This window comes from Pan troglodytes, chromosome 8, assembly GCF_028858775.2.
Source record: "Pan troglodytes isolate AG18354 chromosome 8, NHGRI_mPanTro3-v2.0_pri, whole genome shotgun sequence".
Taxonomy (NCBI): domain Eukaryota; kingdom Metazoa; phylum Chordata; class Mammalia; order Primates; family Hominidae; genus Pan; species Pan troglodytes.
Window position 1 is genome coordinate 88,290,430 of NC_072406.2, and position 20,484 is coordinate 88,310,913.

Below are 20,484 nucleotides of genomic sequence, written 5' to 3' on the forward strand. Positions count from 1 at the left end.
CCTTTGGAGGAGTGTCAAACAGGTATGCCTAGGCAAGTACCAGCATGCAGTAGCACGCAAGTAATGGCACCCCGTTCTGCCACCCTGCAGACTCAGTGAGGGGCCAGATGCTCACAAGAGAGGGGCTTCTCATTTCAAAAGAAATTATCTCTGCCCTTTATCCCAAATGGTCCATTGAGAAGCAAAGAGAACATCTTTCTTTCCTGTTTCCCCAGAGAGCCTGTTTCTCCTCACCAACACCTCTAGAACATCCAAGTTCCCAGACAGCTGTTGGATCTGGCTTGAGAGTTTGCTACAACCCTCTGGGAGGTGTGTTTTTGCCTAGAAGTTGTTTTGCCCACCTATGGTCACCATAGCTTCCTTCTGGGTCCTGTATACACACTCAGATTCCAAATGCATCTTCTTTGTCACTCTGACCAGCAGAAGTGCCATTTCACAAGCATGATAGGGAAGGCTTGCCCTTGGAGTCGCTGAAGGCTGGTGCTACAATTAGCCCTTCTATTTGCTTTTCTGCTCCTTACAGTAGAGTGTCTTAGATGAACAGACAGGGCACCATCAATAATGCACAGATGCTCTGTAATTGGGACTTCCTTTGATGTTAATTTAGCTAAGTTCAACGCCATTGTCAGTGATAGCAATTACGTGCAGCCTTTTCACCAAGGACATTTTAGGATAATTTTATTTTTCATGTGCATTTTAAAATATGGCAGTAAATTTTGAGCTACATTACCTGAATTAGAACTCATTATTTATTTTCAACAGTGAACTAATACTCTGTCTAGGCTCCAAAGCTGTCTTTTTTTTTTTTTCTTTTTTGAAGTGGGGGATATGTACTGGGGCTTCTACTTTATGCAGCTTTTAACTCTTGAGTGAAATTTAGAAGTGAGTCACCTCTTCTTTTTTTGTTGAGCATTTTGAATTGTCACAGAGGCTATCTGGCTCGGTGACCTGTCCCGTATTTTTGTTGGGCCCATTTTTATTCACTCCTCCCCCACTCCACAGCCTTTACGTTTGTTCTTGACACAATTTAAGGAGTTGCCTCCAGCTGTTTTTGTGGGGAGGTTTTAAGTCTGAATTTATTGTAGCTGTTGAGTTCCATGGAAAACCTGCAATTCTTAATTTGTTCATGAGCTGTTGTTGGATTTGCTGCTCCATTTGGGGACTGGGCCCACTCCAAGTTTCAGGGTAATGTTTAGGTTTGGATTAAAGGCTGGACTTCTACCTCCTGTTATTGGTTGCCTTATTAAAATGGGGAATGTAATGCCTTCCAAGTCTGTTGGGGGATTAAATGAGATAATCTGTGGCAGGAGCTAGTGCAGGCTCTGGTCTAAAGCATCAGTAGCAGCTAGTGTTCTTAGTCATGTAATTTCAACTTACAAGGACTCTTTTTGTGGCACTGCTGTGTCATCAAGATGTGTGGGTGAATGTGAGGAAGGTAATTTTGGCTTGAGATGCTGGGGGGCAGGTACCTAAGTCAGCTTGGGATACCATAACAAAATGCCATTGACTAGATGGCTTAAACAACAGAAATGCATTTTCTTGCAGTTCTGAAGTCCAGAAGTTCAAGGTCAGGGTGCCAGCATGGTTGGGTTCAGGTGTGGGCTCTCTTCCTGGCTTGTAGATGGCCACCTTCTCACTGCACTCTCCACTCATGGTGGAGAAAGTAAAGAAAGAGAAGGAGATCTCTCCGTCTTCTGATGAAACCACAGTCCTATTGGATTAGGGTCTCATTTAACCTTAATTACCTCCTAAAGATATTGTCTCCAGGTAGAGTCCCATTGCAGGGTAGAGCGTGAACGTGTGAATTTGGGGGTATGCATTCAGTCCACAGCAGGGGGCATTGCCCCTCTATTTCTGGTGGCTTAACTGAGTTTTCTGGAATTTATCCTTAAATGAAATACTTCTCCTGCTCTTCTGAGACATCTACTTCCTAGTTAGAGTAAAATACCTAAAAGAAAGGAATTTGAGAGGGGAAAGAAGGCCTCACATTCATCCTGGGGAGGTCCAGGCTCCTGAGCTTGGGCATCTCCTCAGCCGCCGCACGAGACCCTTTTGTTCTTGTGGGAATGGTAGAGGGAAGCAGTAGGGCAGGTGAAGGCATGGGAGGAGTAAGCATGGCGTGGGGGACGGAAGGCTCCTTGCCGCTGATGGAGCCAGGAGCATGAAGGTGCAGCTGCCCTCTGGACAGCTGTGGAGGAGAGAGGTCTCCATACAGGACCAATGCGGGAAAGGATGCCTGGTGCAGGAGTGAGCCCTTAAGCTCTTTCATTTGAGTGACCTCGCACTCAACTCTCTTAATCCTCCTCTAATTCCCTTGGCGAATCTGGAAGTCAAGGCTGATGTTTAGATCCTAGAATTTGTCATTGGAATCAGGCCCCTCTGCCCCCAGAGTGAAATGAAAAAACTGGGGAATGAAATTTGGGAGTTTGTTACACATGTCCAAAGAATATTATCCCATCATCAGAAGGGTTTTGAAACCCAAGATTGAGATATTGGCTCTTTAGACAATTAGAAAACAGCCAAGTACTGTATTATGAAACCCCAAAAAAAAAAAAAAAAAAAAAACTCTGTTCAGTTTAATGCTAGAAAAAGAGAAAGAGAGGTTCTAACTTCTGTACTCATTCTAATTTTTAGTCATGGGATGTTTTGGAGAAGATTAGATTACAAAATATTGTTTTCTTCTTTGTGTTCAGAAAAGCCTCAGTACCAACTTGCAGCCTCTACACTTTTAGATGCCAGAGGCCTAAGCTGAAAATATGAATTGTGTTTGCTTAGGTAAAAATGAACAGGGCGAGTAAACGGAATAAAGAATAAAAAGCTTTTCCTTCTTTGCTTTCCCTCCCCTCTTCCTTTGCACATTATATGACTAAATGTGCAACTTTGTTCACATAACTGCTACAAACAGTTCACTGTGTAGGCCAAACGCTCTCTAATGCAGTAAAATTAAGAAATAATATGCTTTGAAAGTGATTTATGAGTGTGGTTAAACTGCCAGATTTACAAAGAAATAGTTCAGATCTTGGGAAGCCTCAGGAGTCACGTCAAAAATGAATTTGACCATGATTTAAACTGCTACTTTTCTTACATGACATTTAATATGTGTACTTTGGAGGCCCATATGTCTTTAATAAAATAGCATTAAGTTTTAAATATGATATGAATGCAGCCAGTTTCTAAATTCATAACCTTTTCCACAACTCCAAAATGCTAACCAATAAGGGAGTCATACACGCAATAAAACATAAACCTTAGAAAATAGCTTTTTATTAAAATGGTTAGACAGTTGGCAGCTGGGTTGCAATGTAATAAATACTTACAGCATTGTGGGTTTATCAGACGTTGTTTACCCTGCAAGCAACTGGGACCAGACAACTAATTATAGCCCCTGCCACAAGAGCAGTTCAAGCTGAGTCCCCCTGAGTATGTGGAAGAGGCAGGATAGTTTGTGTTGAGGGCCCTGGACAGGGAGTCCAGAGATTTGGGCTCTAATCCCTCTCCACCACTTAAAAGGGTGTGACCTTGGGCAAGTCGCTCCATTTTTCCAACTTCTCCAATCTATGTCACAGAGATAATAATGTCTGGCAGGCAGTTCTGCAGTGATGATAGATAAGAAACATCTGACACCAGTGCTTGGCACATAGTAGGTGCTCAGTAAAGAAAAACAATTCTTTTTAAAAACAGCCTTTAATTAAAAAAAAAAAGTATTTTAGGCTAGACCTTCATGTCCTTCTAGCAGTGATGTTTTATGATGACTCTAGGTTGGCCCCAAGAGAAGTTTAACCACTTAGCCAGAGATCAGCGTAAACATCATGAAAAATGAACATGGAGCTCCTTGTCTCTCTCACCTCTTGAAGGAACAAGCATGGGAGAATGGCAGAAGGACATATTTGGTTCAGGGAGAATGGGAGTGTCCTGGTGGCCACTGCTACTTTCCTGTTCCCAGAGATGAAATGGAGGCGTGCAACACTGTTTCTTCTTGCCTTTGGCTTTCCCATTCATAGTGAAGGTGACTTATCTTTGTAAACTGCTGTTTATCACAGCCTAAGGTCTTTGAGTACTTCTGCTGCTGCTGTGTGTGAATGCATCTGCAGACCTTTCTATGGAGTAGTCTTGAAGTAGGCCTTCCAGTCTCCATGTTTCCAGATGCATAGGAACAGCTGGTGTTTCCAGCATCGCAGATGAAACAGCCAGTCTGGCAGTGGTCTGATTGTGTTTGTCCATGCAACCAAATCTTACCACCCCCACAAACCTCCTTAGCAGGGAATTCCTGAATTCCCTAAAATGGAAGTTGTACATTATATTTGAGCCTAGATTTTGAATCTCAGGGCACAGACATATGTGTGGTTATCAAAGATGAAAAGACCAAGGAACCACTTCATTTTGTTTTGTTTTGTGTTGTTTTTATATTTTTTAACAATGTTATGGTTTCATTAAGGGAAATTAACCAAGAAAATCCTTCAACTCTATTCCCTATATGTGACTCTATGACACATGTAGGGAATATGTGTGTTCCCTTCCAAACCGTATCCTTTTCTAAATGTGTTTAGAAATCCTTTTCTAAATGTGTTCTTGATGTGTTTAATGTTTTACTTTTTACTTAAAATTTTTATTACTTATTTTGTATTCCTCAAATATATTCTTTCTATGGACTGTATAATTCTCTATCAAGTTGACCTGAGTACTATTAGTTACCAAACCATTTTCCCACTGTTCCTGGATTTTAACCTTATATATAAAATACTGCTAGTTGTATGTATGTGTAGGGTATGTGTGTGTGTGTGTATGCATGTTTCCTTTAAATTACCTCCTTAGGATAATTTTTCATGGCTGGGCTTATTGGGTCACAAGGTGTGGGCACACAAGCAGTTTTAGGCTCTGCCTAAGGATTCCAGGGTGCCATTTTTCAAGTTGGCAGCCTATCTTGGCTGAGTCATTGCACCTACCCAGGCTAGAGGGAATGTAGGTCAAAAGGAACACTTAACATTTCCAAGAACTTCTTTGGAAATGAGTTTCCTAGAGTCTTATTGGTGGGTATGGTTCTAGAAGCAAGGCTTAGATTCTGTACAAAGCATGCATTGACCTGCTAAGTTGTAGTCCTAGGGAATTACGGGTTCCCTAGAGCATCCCGAAAATTATTAGTGGCACGCAGTCCTGATCAGTGTGAATGTGCCTTTAGACTGTAAGCCAAATCTTTGCATAATACCAATCATTCTACCTATAAAAGCACAAATATGTTATTGTTCTCAATAGCCAATTTAATGCGGCTTTGGGGAGGAAAAAAAGAGAAAAGAAGATTACAAGCTGGCTGATCTTGCTTTTATTTCTCTTAAATCTATCCACACTTCTCAGGGGTTATACTTGTTTAAAGATTGTATGCAACTGTGCAGTCTGTGTGATTTGGAAAGCAAATCAAACTAAATATGAAGTTTTCAGCATGTGCTGTTTTTAAAGGATTTCATGCATTTATTCCAAATATACATTTCTTCCCAAGTAGCACTAAACCTATAATCTTTTTCTTGTTACATTTGTTTTTTGGGGGGTGGGAGACCAAGAGGGTGACTTAGTTTTGGAGTGGAAGGTTCCTATTAACATCTACCTCCTTCTTGTGCAGCATTATTCACAGCAGAGCTATTAAGGCTAATTATTTTCAGGTTTCCATCAAAGGGGGATATTTGAGCTGACAAAAAAATGCATTTATTGGGAAGACAAATTGCCTGTTTAAATAAGAAAGGGACCATTATCATCTACAGCTTCCACCCCACTCCCAGTTATTAGCCTATAGAGGGAGGAGGAACCAGAGACCCATGGGAGACTGTAAGTCAGAGGAGGTTCTGGGGGACCGTGCTCACTAAAATGCCTGGAACCCCAAGAAGGGAAGTAGATTTTCCTATCATGTCTGCAGGCCACCTGAATTGTTCATTGACTTTGGAGCTGGTGTCAGCCTGTCATTTTTTTTTTCCTCCTAGGTGAAATTCATTGACCCTTGATGTGTTATGGAAAGAATATTGGTTGAGGAGCTTCATGTATTAGTCAGGGGAAACTAACTGCTGTAACAAACAGTCCCAGATCCCGGTGGTTTAGTCAGTCTCCATTCACTGATAACTCCTTGATGGAGAGTGAGGAGTGTCCAGGGACCTAGGCTTCTTCCATGCAGTGGCTCTGCATTTTTCTTGGGCCTTGAGTCCTTCCTGGGTTCAGCCCATGGATGGAGCAAGCATGAGAACGTGGAGGATTGAACAGGAGGATTCACAGTCTGGGTTTTTGGGTGGCACACATCACTTCTGCCCATTGGCCAAAACTCAGGCATATGAACATTCATAACTGCAAAAGAGCCCGGGAAATGCGGACATTGTGCACTTACCTGTGTCCCCTCAAAACTCATATGTTGATGCCCTCACCTCAGATTGTGACTGCATTTGGAAGTAGAGAGCCTTTAAAGAGGTAATTTAGTTAAAATGAGACTGTTATAAGGTGGGCCCTAATCCATCTGGCTGTTGCCCTTATAAGAAGAGGAGATTAGGACATGCAAAGAGACATCAGGGGTGCCCATGCACAGAGAGATGACCAAGTAAAGAGGCAGCAAGAGAGTTGCCCTGTGTAAGCCAAGGAGAGAGGTCTCAGGAGAAACCAGCCCTGTGGGCACCTTGATCTTGGACTTCCAGACTCCAGAACTATAAGAAAAGAAAGGTCTGTTATTTAAGCCACCCAATCAATGATATTTTGTATTTCAGCCCTGTAAAACTAATACAGCAGCTCAAATGAGTGCTCCAAAACAAAAGTCAGTGTATTTGGTAAACATTGAGCCAGCATCTATCATACTGAGCACTTGTGTTTTGGCCCCACTGCAATAGTCAGCTACTGTAAACCCTTGGGCAAGTCTAGTTTGTCCTCCAGGGCTCAGATTGCTCATCTGTAAAATGGGTACAGTGATGCAGATGAACTCTGAGGGTCTCCCTGTGGTTTTGTGACCTGGATGGTGCACAGTCCCTCAGCTGGCATCTTGGTCAGGTAGGGGTCCAGTATCTGGCCTACTGTGGTGGTACACTGAAGGACCCAGATTTTAGGGTTCAACCTGGATTCAAATCCCCACTCTCCCATTGGCTATGGGATTTTGAGTAAATGAATGTCTGCCTTAGTTACCTCATCTTTAAAATGAGCTTAATAAAAATAAATACCTGAAAGTGTTGCTGGATTAAGGGATTAAAGGAAATAATGAATATACTGTAAAGTACTTATTCCAGGGCTTCGTGCCCAATAAAGACTTAATAACTTTGGGCTGGTCACAGTGGCTCATGCCTGTAATCCCAGCACTTCGGGAGGCCGAGGTGGGTGGGTCACGAGGTCAGGAGATCAAGACCATCCTGGCTAACACGGTGAAAACCCGTCTCTACTAAAAATACAAAAAATTAGCTGGACGTGGTGGCGGGTGCCTGTAGTCCCAGCTACTTGGGAGGCTGAGGCAGGAGAATGGCATGAACCCAGGAGGCGGAGCTTGCAATGAGCCGAGACCGCCATGCCACTGCACTCCAGCCTGGGCGACAGAGCGAGACTCCATCTCAAAAAAAAAAAAAAAAAAAAAAAAGACTTAACAACTTTGTATCTCCTCCTCTCTCTTTCTCTTTCTTCTTTTTTGCCTTTTTATTTTTCTGCATATTTTGTAATTATTTTCATGTAAGCGTCCTGAATGTGTAGAGAGCGGGAAGCATTGTCACGCATGTGATCTCATTTTATCCTCATGAGAGGATAAGACAGATGAGGTGGTGCCTTATTTTACAAATAAAGAGCACTAAGATGGGGGAGTTGTGGGATTCACTGACAATTCCAGAGAAAAGTGAAAGTGAGATCGAACTTGGGCCTCCTCTTGGCCCAGTGCTGTGTTGTTACATGATCTCTAACCTGGCCATTCTGGGGATTTCAGGGCTCAGGAGATGACATGATTCAGGAAAGGAGAGCCGGAGTCATCAACCAATGCCAGGTCCCTAAAGTTCCCTCAGGAAGCACAAAATGGAAATGGCAGCTCTTTCAAGGGTCAGGCAGACAACAAACAAATATGTTGCATTTATAGCCAGGAATAGAAAGAACATGGTTAGCCTCCAAAAGTTCCTGAATCCACCTGATGAAGATGATGTTGACTTGAGCTAGTTTGGGACCAGGGTTTACTTTTCTTTGTGCTCCACGTTACCTGGACTTCTCCACATTTCTGAGAGTCAGGGACATGGCCTCGAAATAATGTTTGTCCTATATGTCTAGCTTGCCACAGCTCTCATCTTCAAACCACCAGTTCTTGGTTTTATATACATGGCAGAAGATGCCCCAGGGCCAGGAGTTCCCATCCCAAATCATAGGCTGAGGATGCAGCACCAGGGCCAGGAAGGAAGGGAGGAATAGAGATGACATATTCATGTCCTGGTTCTGTTGACCATGCTTGAGCTTCAGAGCCAGGCACCATCCTCCTATTTAGAGGTGCTGGCGACCAGACAGTCTTTTAAGAGAAAAAGTATATTTTGCTTCACTTTTATTCAAAACAAGCTTTCTAGAGGGCTGAAATTTTGGATGCACTAGAGACAGCTGGAGATCTTCAAGCTATAGGAAAATGACAATGAATTCAGCCTTTCTGCTATCTCTCTCCTGTAGGGCAGGTTATCTGTCTTTGTCATGGCTAATGGCAATTTATGCTATCCATGACCACTGAGAAAGAAAAATATTCATATTTTTAAAATGAACTGAGACAGATCACTTCTCTATCAGGGACATGATCATGCTAGAAGGAAGGAAGTAGAGTTTCCAAGGTCATAGTTTCTCAGTGTTTTCTGGGAGGTCACCATTTATTTATGATCTTATCATTTGAGTTTCAAAATTAGGATGAATTCTGCTGGAGCCTTAAAAATAATTTGAAGTGATGAGGGCAGAAGAAGCTGCTCAAGATCCTGTGCTTTTCAGGAAATAGGGTACTTTTTAGCTTTGCCAAGCAGCAACGACATTGTCACCCAGAGGTTTAGCTGGAAGGTGACATACATGAAGCATCAAGATTGGGGCATTTTCAGGCCATCTATGAAAATGAAATATCCCAAGCCCACCATTAGTATTCTCAAGCTATGAAAGAAGATGGTTTAGGTCATTTCTCAGGCCATGCCCTCTGGTATACTTGGCCTGGATATATTCAACTTGTATTCTCATTCCTACCCCTAACTGCAATATTAACTTTTTTTTTTTTTTTTTTTTTTTTTTTTTTTTTTTTTTTTGAGACGGAGTCTCGCTCTGTCGCCCAGGCTGTATTGCAGTGGTGTGATCTCGGCTCACTGCAAGCTCTGCCTCCCGGGTTCAGGCTATTCTCCTGCCTCAGCCTCCCAAGTAGCTGGGACTACAGGCGTCCACCACGAGTCCGGCTAATTTTTTGTATTTTTAGTAGAGACGTGTTTTCACTGTGTTAGCCAGGATGGTCTCGATCTCCTGACCTCGTGACCTGCCCGTCTTGGCCTCCCAAAGTGCTGGGATTACAGACATGAGCCACGGCTCCCGGCCAATATTAACTCTTGAACACTTGTTTACACAGGTGACCTTCAGCTATTTAAGCACAGACATTCCATAATGGAAGGGCAGCCCCAGAAATTCCCAGCTTTTGAGAAAATTATTGGGCCTGTTATTACTGGAAGGAGGAGAACCAAGATGAGGTGATTTAGGATATTTATCAAGAAGATGAGGGAATTAATACATAGAGGCATCTGCCTCTCTTTGCATTCCACCAAACAGCTTAAAAGGAATTTCAGGGCTGGGTGCGGTGGCTCATGCCTGTAATCCCAGCACTTTGGGAGGCTGAGATGGGTGGATCATGAGGTCAGGAGATCGAGACCATCCTGGCTAACACAGTGAAACCCCGTCTCTACTAAAAATACAAAAAAATTAGCCGGACATGGTGGTAGGTGCTTGTAGCCCCAGCTACTTGGGAGGCCGAGGCAGGAGAATGGCGTGAACCCAGGAGGCAGAGCTTGCAGTGAGCTGAGATCGTGCCATGCACTCTAGCCTGGGCGACAGAGCAAGATTCTGTCTCAAAAACAAAAACAACAACAACAACAAAAAGGATTTCAGGTGATTCTTTTTGGAAGGTTTTTCTTCTCACCCATTGGCTAGTTTCTACCCATTAACACCAAGCCTCAGTTTTTCCATTCTTCTTCCCACTCATTCATCCATCTTATATTTACTTTGTTTATCAGGGTCCTTGGAAGGATTTGGGTAGAAAAGGAACTAAAACAGCCTTAGCCTTCACAGGGAGCACTTTCTAGGGAAGACGGACTCAAGTCTTTCCTCTGTCTCACTATGCTGACCTCTTCTACAGTTGCTTGGGTGCCTACAAATTTTTTCTCCTTTGTGTGCCTGATGAAGTCTACAAATGTTATAGACTGAATATTTTAAATAATTTGACCTTTGTGCCTTATAGTACTCTTATTCCCTTTTTATTGTCACATTCTATTAGAATGGAATGAACAGAATTCTTCAAAGGGCTTTTTAGATTGCCGTTTGATCTGACTGTGGAGGGAAGAATGATAGAGAGTTGGGTGTGCAGTTTTGCACACTTCTGGGTGAATGGGCAGTATGCATGTCATCTGCCTCCCTCCAGGCTGACCACATGGGCTCCTCAGAGAAAACGCAGCCCAGCCAGGGGGAGTGGGGAGTGGGTCTCTTCAGATGTATGGAAGTCCTTGTGTGAGGAGCCCTATGTGGCTTTCAACAATAAAGTCTCATTGAGTTGGAGGCAGTTTGGAAAAAGGCTTGGAGCCCCACATTAGATGGATACCAGAAGACCAACATCCCATTATAAAAAGAAAGTCCTTACATCAAAATATTTAAACCAAAGGGAAAGGCCCAAGAAGTATGGAAAAGAAACAAGAAAATAAGCAAAAGTAATGAAAGTATTTCCTTCCAGGACATCAGAAGCTAGACCATGGCTCTAGTCTAGAATCATCTGATAATGATGGAGATGGATTTTTTGTTCTTAAAAAGAATGCTCTGGATAAGTCATTTCATGTCAGCTTTTATAACAGTTAGGAGTAAGGGAAGAGACCTGCCTTCATCCTGCCAGTCTTTTTAGGTGGGTTGGTCCTTACCTGCCAGGAATTTGGTAAACTTCATAGCATAGAGCCTTCTGTCTGGGGTATCCGTGGTCATTTGCTGCCAGCTCTAAGTTTTCTTTTGTGATTTCTGGCCTCATTTCCCACTGTTCTGCAGTGTATTTTTTCAGTTTAACTAGATCAGTGTATGTCTCAAGTTCTTCCTCCTCCTCCTCCCTTCCCTTCGAAATAGATATGCCTTCATTATTGTTCGCCCAATCTCTTCACTCACCCATCTACCTTCTAGGGAATATATATCTCACCTTCTTTCTCTCATCAATCCTTCAGTGCCCAACTCAGATTCTGTCCTCTATGAAGCCCCCTTTCAGAATTCCCAGACCCCAGAGCTTTCCTTTAACTACATCTTTAAACCATATTATATTTTCCAATATTTGAATATATCCATCTTGCTTTCCCAAGTGAGAAGGCAAGGAATGTATCTCATCTACCTTCTGTTTACCCCATGGGGCCAAACTTAGAGATGGTCCTATATTATCCCTTAGTATTTAGCACCTTCTACTACATTGAGCTATACTGAGACAGTCACCTTCTTCCCCATGGCCAATTACCAGGGAAGACCCAATGCACCAGCACTCAGTTCTCTCACCAAGTGTTATTCTGAAAATATGTGTATGAGACAGTGGCCAGCCTTGGACCAGAGGGAAATTCTGCAATTCTGCAATTTATGTGGATGCTTGCTAGAGGTCACAACACAAGGCCACTGTCCACATATCAGCTTTGTCTCAGGAGCTGACTCATGTTTTTTATATAAATCATAGTGAGTTGCCCATTATAAACACCTTGTAACATTCAAAAGGCTTTATGGCTGTTATTAGCTACTGCAGTTGTGATTTACTAGCTAATTCAGGCTGATGTGTAGATGAGTGTGCCCAGGGCACCATTTGTCCCATCTACATAAGTCAGAGAGTAGAATAGGCTATGTACTCAAAAGCAAATGTCTTTTCCGATGGCCTGTGGCATGTCAGGGCTTGCTTATATTTTCAGTTAGCAGGTCAGCAGTCTCTCCTCTCTAGGTGGGCTGTGTCTTCACACCTTGACACCTCCATCCAAGAGCCCTTGGTGGGAAGCACGGCTTTAACAGACAGTTTGTGTTCAGCGCTTTCACTAAAGACTTCCTTATTGCAGGCAGAAAAGAAAATAAAGTTGTGAGAGAAATATCTGGAATGGCCCTGGTGACACCTTTATGTTTCCCAGTGCATTCAGCATCAGATTTTGTATTGGCTTCTAGTTAGCAGTAGTCACACTTACCACTTGTTCTTTTTTCCAATGAAAGTATCTGGCAGGATGCGGTGACTCATGCCGGTAATCCCAGCACTTTGGGAGGCCAAGGTGGGAGGATTGTTTGAGCCCAGGAGTTCAAGAAAAGCCTGGGAAACATGGCAAAATCCCATCTATAAAAAATACAAAAATTAGCCGGGTGTGGTGGTGCCTGTAGTCCCAGCTGCTCAGGAGGCTGAGCCTGGGGAGGTTGAGGCTGCAGTGAGCCATGATCACACCACTGCACTCCAACCTGGGTGACAGAGTGAGACTCCATCTCAAAAATAAGTGAAAGTAACACTATTGGATTGCCTGTGGTGTGTACATTTATATAAAATCAGATATAGCCACAGATTGTGTTTAGGATGACATATGTTTTACGTAGCATGTTTATTTGTATTAATGTTTTAGGTTTTTGCTTTCTTTTTAATCCTACTAATTGCCTAAGATGAGATGAAAGAAAATTCACCTATACAAGTGGTATTCTGCTCTTCTGGATCTGAAAACAGGGACTAAACTGAGTAAAACTTATAAAGTAGTTTGTAGTTTATTTGACAGGGAGAAAAATTATAGAAACACACATGTATATAAAACGTGTATATGTACACACATACATGCTTACCAGATGAGCACATTATATGTTTATATACTTACTATATAGCTATATATGCATGTTATGTAATACGTATATTAAACACTATCCCTTACTTTGTTGTATAGATTTCTGCTTTGATTGGCTCACATTTAATAGACAATATCTCTTCTTAGTTTCAGATTTCGGTGCCATAGAACCAAGTAGCTTGGGTAGGAGGTAGTTCTTTGCAATTCCAAATCCTCATCCTTCAGCCTCTAACTACAGTTGACTCTTAAACAACACAGGTTTAGGACTGCACAGATTCACCTACCTGAGGATTTTTTTTCAACCAAATGAAGATCAAAAATCGAAATTCTCGGGATGCCAAACCCATGTATATGGAACACCAACTTTTCATATTCCATAGGGCCAACTGTGGGACTTGACTATGCGTGGATCTGTGTATACGCAGGGGGCCCTCAAGCCAATTCCCCTTGTCTATCAAGGGATGACTGTACTAAGTTGACCTAGAAAGTATGATATTTGAATTGTACCCTTGCCTCAGGCTTGGTTTCCCTGCCTGTCACTTTGGGGTGAGCTGTCCAACATTGCAAGGTTTGTCTTCTAAATGGTTGCATCATCCACAAAATCAGGAAACAGATTTATTTGTATCTGTTGTAGTTAGTGCTTTTGCCCGTGGGTTTCTGGTGGGAGGAGCCAGAACTAGGCAGCCTTTGTACCTGTGACTCAAAGGAAATAAGTCTAGCATTTTCCATTAGATGTTTATTGCTCACCGAGAATTGGCTTAGAAACCTGTATTGAGTGGTTACAAGGAATAAAGCTGAATGAGATCAGACTTTGGAGAAATCAGAGAAATGTAAATTAATATAAGAATAAATGATCACCTTGTACCCATTAGGCTGGGATAATTGAAAAACCAGGTAATGGCAAACGTTAGTGGGATGTGGGGTTATAGGAACCCTCATGCCCTACTGGTAGAGTTACAGTAATTCTGGAGTACAAGCTGGCTTCATTGAGCTGAATTAATATACTCATATCCTGTGCCCAGCAAGTCCACTCTAAGATAAATATCCCAATGAAATTCTTGCATAGGTCCATAAGGAGGTTCATAGGAGGATTTTCATTAATGTATTATTTGTAGTGGTAGAAAGTTGAAGCCAGCTTTGAGTTGAAGGAAATTCCGGGAGATTGGAAGGTAGAATGTGGTAGATGCCTTGGAGTACTGAGCAACAATTAGAAGCAGGGATTCAGTGGATGCGTGGCAACATGACCTAGATTGCATTGACTACATTTGCTTGTTTCCTGTGCTTTTGATAAACTGACATCTGGGGCTGGGCTAACCAGGGAAAGACTGTCCCTCCCAGGGCTAGCCAATTCTTAGAGATTGCAAATGACTCACTTAGAGGTGTGCCTTTCATATGCAAAGGAACAAATCCAGAGCCCCTACTGTGAACCACTTCCTCTCTCTGGCTCTTACACTCTAGGAGACAGAATTCCTCTGCCCTAATCATCCCAGGACCAGTCAAGACAGCCAGTCCTACTTCTGCTTACCTTGCCTGGCCCATCTCGTCCCAGAACCACCACAATCAAGACTTTACTGCCTCCTTCTGCCTTGTTGCCTACCCAGATGCTTCCATGTGCGGCCCTGTGTAACATGGCATGCCCCCTCCTCTTGGGAACTAGAGTAAGCTATGTTTTCAATGGCAGTCATCCCCTGATCTGTTGGCCTCACCATACCTAAATAATTTTATAACATAGGTATAAAATAAAGTCACTTCATGGCTTGGCGCAGTGGCTCACGCCTCTAATTCCAGCACTTTGGGAGGCCAAGGTGGGCGGATCACCTGAGGTCAGGAGTTCGAGACCAACCTGGCCAACATGGTGAAACCCCGTCTCTACTAAAAAAACAAAAAAAAAATTAGCCAGATGTGGTGGCGTGGGCCTGTAATTCCAGCTACTCAGGAGGTTGAGGCAGGAGAATCACTTGAACCCGAAAGGCGAAGGTTGCAGTGAGCTGAGATCGCGCCATTGCACTCCAGCCTGGGCGACAGAGCTAGACTGCATCTCAAAAAAAAAAAAAAAAAAAAAGGCTCTAGTGCATCTTGTGGGGAAGAAGTTGGTTGAACCTTGTTTAACCGTTTGTTTCCCAAGCTCATTTGACCATGAACCTTTCCTGGTAGCACCTACTTACTTAAATATGAAGCTTGGTGGTGAACCTCTCAGGGTACTTGAGCCTTTCTTTCTAGCAGAGGGCTTTGGGCTCCTGGGCAACATTCATGAACGGAGGAAGACTGTGTGGACAAGTGGCTAGGGAAAGGCACAACAATTTGATGGAGAAGAAGCCATTAACTGAGATACCACCTCTTCCTTAGTATCCAAGGGACTTGGCTCAGTAGGAATATTATGTTTTTTCTTTTCTTTTATTTATTTATTTATTTATTTGAGACGGAGTCTTGCTCTGTCACCCAGGCTGGAGTACAGTGGTGTGATCTTGGCTTACCACAACCTCTGCCTTCCGAGTTCAAGCAATTCTCCTGCCTCAGCCTCCCAAGTAGCTGGGGTTACGGGTATGTGCCACTGCGCCCAGCTAATTTTTTTTTTTTTTTTTTGTAGAGTCAGGGTTTCACCATGTTGGCCAGGCTGGTCTTGAACTCCTGACCTCAGGTGATCTGCCCACCTTGGCCTCCCAAAGTACTGGGAATATAGGCGTGAGCCACTGTGCCCAGCCATATTATGTTTTTTCAAACCAGAAGGATATTTGGTTCAAGTCACAGTTTTCAATCATTATGACCTTTGGCAAGTCCTTTGAATTCTTTTGGTTCAGTTTTCTTGTTGGCAAATGCAGCTTTGAAACTTAACTTCATAGGTTTATGTTGAAGGTTAAAAATGATATATGTAAAGTATCTGGCACTTAGTAGTAGGTTAGTAAAAATTAGCCACTGTTAAGACATTATTATCAAAATTATTAATATCTTCATTTGATCTTTTATGAGGACTAACAGTGAACCTATTCACAATTAGCCATGTGACTATAGAAGTGGCTTACTCAAGGTCACATTGCTCATTAATAGCAGGGGTGGGACTACAATTTACTTCTCTTAGGTCCTTGCTCAATGTCATCTTCATTACACTGGACCAAGGGTCCTTTTGCCTATTTCATGACTGAAGGAACTCAGCACAAGCTCTTTCAGTGGACTGAATGGACCACTTCATTGCAGCACTGGAGAGAGATGCGGGATGGGATTCAGAGGGCCTGGGGTGCCACTGGGATTTTTGCTTCAGTTATACTCTGCATCCTTGTTAATAACCTAGAGAAGGTTGTAAAGAATATGCTAATTATATCTGTATTTTCCCCTAAATGGAGAGGTATTACCAACCCCACCAATGACAGAGACGTGACATAAAGGGACCTGGAGCTGTCAGGCATATGGACAGGAAATCACTAGATGAGATTCAGCTGCAGTAAATGCATCCTAATACATCTGGGGACAAATAATCCGAAACACAGATATTCAATGGGAGGAAGATATTTGGAAAGCAGTAAATGCTGAAGGGGACCTGGGGGATAGTGGACAGCAAATTAGATGTGGGTTTTCATTGTGTTAGGCCAACAGAAATTGGTAATGCAATCTTGCGCTGTATTTTCCAGCAGTCCCCTGGAGCAGCTGGGAGGAGAAAGCCTCTTTCACCAGCCAAGATCAAGTCTGCTCGCCCCACACACTCCTGAAGAATGGCCTGGCTGGGGCTGGGGTGGAGGGAGGGGTCGCTTTACTTTCCCCTGGCCCCTACCTCACAGGGATGGTGACTTTCCTTTCTCTAAGCCCTACCCTGACCCTGTGTCCTTGGAGAGTCGGTCTCTTTCCTGTCTCCCACCATCTTGCTGCAGAATGCTGTGGGATGTTGCTCTGCCTGGGACAGCCAAGGGAGGACAGTCCTGCCTGGAAAGTCCTGGTCTGCAGGGAAGACTTGGCCTCAGGTGTTTGTTTCCATGTAAGCTAAACATAGCCATCTTTTCTAGTGATCCTGGCTTCCTCCCCCTTCTCCCTCACACTCACACCCCCATCCTCTTCCTCATGAAGGATTTCACCTGCAGATAGCCTCTATAGACAGAGGAATATTTGACAAAACACAAGCATCTGCCCCAGCAGCTGTTCCCAGCAATGGGGATCAGTCACCGACTCCTCCCACCTCCTCCTTCTCATGCTTCACTCTTCTGCACCACCCCCCGCCCAATTTTATAGTCTTCTCAAGTTTAAAGACTTCCCTTGACATGCATAAAACCAAATTTCTCTTCTGGGGACCAGTGAACACATATTCTGATTTTTTTCTAGTTCCTCGCCTTACCCCATTCTCAGGAAAGCCCAGTTACTTCATGAGTTCAGAGCACTTCCTTGCTGGGGCGCCTGCTAAGTGGGGTGAGTTTAACTGGAGCACCCCTCCCAACTTTTGGGAAAGAGTTTACTCTCACCAACCCATACTTTCTGCCTTTCCTTCTCTGGGATTGTCTTACCTCTGGAAATCCTTCAGGGACTTCTGGGGAATGGCTTGTCAATGGGGCTGGTAAAAAGCAGCTGTGGGCTGGTAAATGTCAGAAGCTGTTTGCAAGGCTGGGAAAATTCACTGTTTATTTCTTCAACAAGCCCTAGTTTCCTCCACTGAGAATGTGCTTCATCAAACTCATCATTCAGGTTTGTGTTCAGAGCAGTTTAGCTTAGGCATGCAATTGTCACTCAACACTCGTAAATAAGTGGCCAAGTTTAAAGTTACTCTTTGAATATTTCTATACACTCTGTTCAGTAAGTGTTCACCAAGTCCCTTCTCTGTGGCTACCACACAGCTAAATACTCATGTGTATATGTGTGGGAGAGAGAGCGTTTTACTCTCGTGGAGGGGCCCGAATGAAAAAGGCATCACCGTGGAAGAACTTGAGCTTTCAGTCCTGATAGGTCATGGATATAAATGGATGGCAGCTGCTAGCACAGTGATTTATGAGTGATGCTCCCAGCCAAAGGAAGTCAGGCACATTCTAGAACTGCAGACCGCTGTGTACAGGGCATCTCAGTATATTTAGCAAAATGAGATTGCAAACCACAGAAAAAAAGGCTGAGTGGGTGGAGAGGAAGAACATTCTCTGGCCAGAAACTTGCTGAACTTTGAGGCCAGGGACCGGAGGCTTTGCAGAGGTGGGGAGAGACGTTCTTTGGCTTGTCCGACAGAAATAAATCACCACTGAGGAGATATACCAAAGGCCAATTATATGGAGTGTTTTCTTGGAAAATCATCTCCCAGACAGGCCCTGTAAATCATCCCCAGCATTGGCGGGCATTCAGATCTGCCTGGTGGGGCGGGTGGCATGCCAGTGCACCCCAGTGTCAGGTAGAGGAATTACACAGGGGTAGTCTCGTTATAGCAGGGAAAACAGAGGTCAGGTACTAGCTGTCTTCATCCAAGGAAGCAGTGTAGGGCAGAACTGTTTGTTCTGTCCTAGGAATTGTAGGGCCAAGGCTTTTGACCAGGTTTTGCCACTTACTTGTTCTGCGACTTTCAGATTCTCTACAAACAGAGTGGGGACTGGGTTATCTCTGAGGTTCCTAGAAGCCCTGACATTAATTTTATGTCTTTGTGTTCTCTATAACTTCTGCATAGCGTAAGCTTTTGCATACCACACCCTATGCTGGTAATTATCCCAAGAGAGACAAAAATTTCCATCTACCCAGCAAGGTTAGTCATACAGGATCATCTTGGGAGGGTGATTGGGGTCCCTCAAAGCCAGGTCCTCAGTGTAGCTGTAGAGAGAGGTGAGAATTTAGCCTGGAGAATGAAGAGCTAAGGGGGATGCCAGAGGTACTGTGTTCAATATTGGAAGGGCTTCATGTGGAAGAGGGATCCGTGTCTGTTGTCCTACTCCGTAGGCCAAAACCAGGACCAATGAACTGCAAATAGAGGGGCCCAAAAGGAAGGAAAAGATAAACCAGCAATCATTACTCCATTGCTCAGTGACACAAACTTTGATTTCCTCAGTGCTTGAAAATATAGCAAGAACTCTTAACTGGCCAAGTGTGGTGGCTCACACCTATTATCCCAGCACTTTGGGAGGCTAGAGTGGAAGGATTGCTTGAGCCTGGGAGTTCAAGACCAGCCTGGGCAACATGCAGACCCTGTCTCTACAAAACAAACAAACAAAAAATTATCTGGACACGGTGTACCTATAGTCCCAGCTACTTGGGAGGCTCAGGTGGGAGTATCACTTGAACCCGGGAGGTTGAGGCTGCAGTGAGCCGTGATTATACCACTGCACTCCAGCCTGGGTGACAGCAAGACACACAAAGTCTCACAGACACACAAAAAGAACTCTAACCATCAGAACTATCCAACAGTGGCACCTAAGCCTGGCAGAGCGGAGAGTGATCCATCACTGCTGTAATCTAGCCAAGGCTGGGTGACAGTCATGGTCACAGCAGAGAGGACAGGATGCTCCTTTCTGCTCTATCTGTAACCATCTTCTGTCCCTGGAATGAGCTGAGTGAGGTATGCTCTCCCTCCTCTCCTCAAAGTATCTTCCTTGTCCCAGCGAAGCTTCATTCTTCCTATTGAGGAGGGGTTCATTTATCTCTAGGAGAGTTATCTTAAAATTTGTCTACTTTTTGGAGAAAATATATGTTGAGACTTTGAGGGTGGGAATTTAATTGGTTGCCAATAAACAGGAAGGCCCCAAGGGAAAGAAATGAGAATTAGAAACTGACTCACAATATCTGGATGGGAAGCCAGGCAGGAGGGAAACTCAGGCTCTCGAAAGGGAAATCTGTTGGGCACCCAGCTTACTTCTTAATTACCTTTTTTGTTAATGGCCAGTCCATTCCTTATGGGTTTGTTGTTGGTGGGTTTACTTAAACCTTTTTGAAATATATTGGTTATTTTAGCTTGTACTGATTCTGGAGGCAATAAATCTACAAAGTTAATAAAATAATTCTTCCATCATCTTAAAATTATTTCTTCATTCAAGCTTCAAGATTTCCTTCTTCTTCCCATATTCTAGAATGAACAATTGTTTTCTCTTTATTTATCTTCTTTGTGATTCTATTGATTCTGTTGGGATCCCTTCTCAGTCTTTGACTTTCTTTCTAGACAAAGCCCTCCTAATTGTTCTCATTAGTTTGAGTATGACAATTCTGTCCGTGTGATTAATTCAACACACACCTAACATTTATTAAGTTCCTACTCTATGGAAGTCGTTGAGCAAGACACTGAGGCTAGAGCTGAAAAAGACACTTTTCTTGCCATTCTTTTTACAGGATTGTAGCAGAACCAAATTAGTTGTAATGAATAGAGTGCTATGATACATGATGCAAACACTGGCCATTGTTCATGAGGTCACTTTCATCTACCTCCTGTGACAGATGAAATCACTGAGACTCTGAGAATTTCAGTGAATCACTCAAGTTCCTACAGCTGGTAAATGGCAGAGCTGGGGTCTGAATCCAGGGCTGTCTGACTCCAAAGCCTGCA

The 20,484-nt window shown here is 43.4% G+C and overlaps 1 protein-coding gene across 10 annotated transcripts in view; it reads left to right on the plus strand.

The window, feature by feature from the left end:
• The window catches only part of LRMDA (leucine rich melanocyte differentiation associated), a 1,132,554-nt gene that overhangs the window by 642,359 nt on the left and 469,711 nt on the right, over positions 1-20,484 (plus strand). The gene's annotated exons all lie outside the window — the stretch shown is intronic.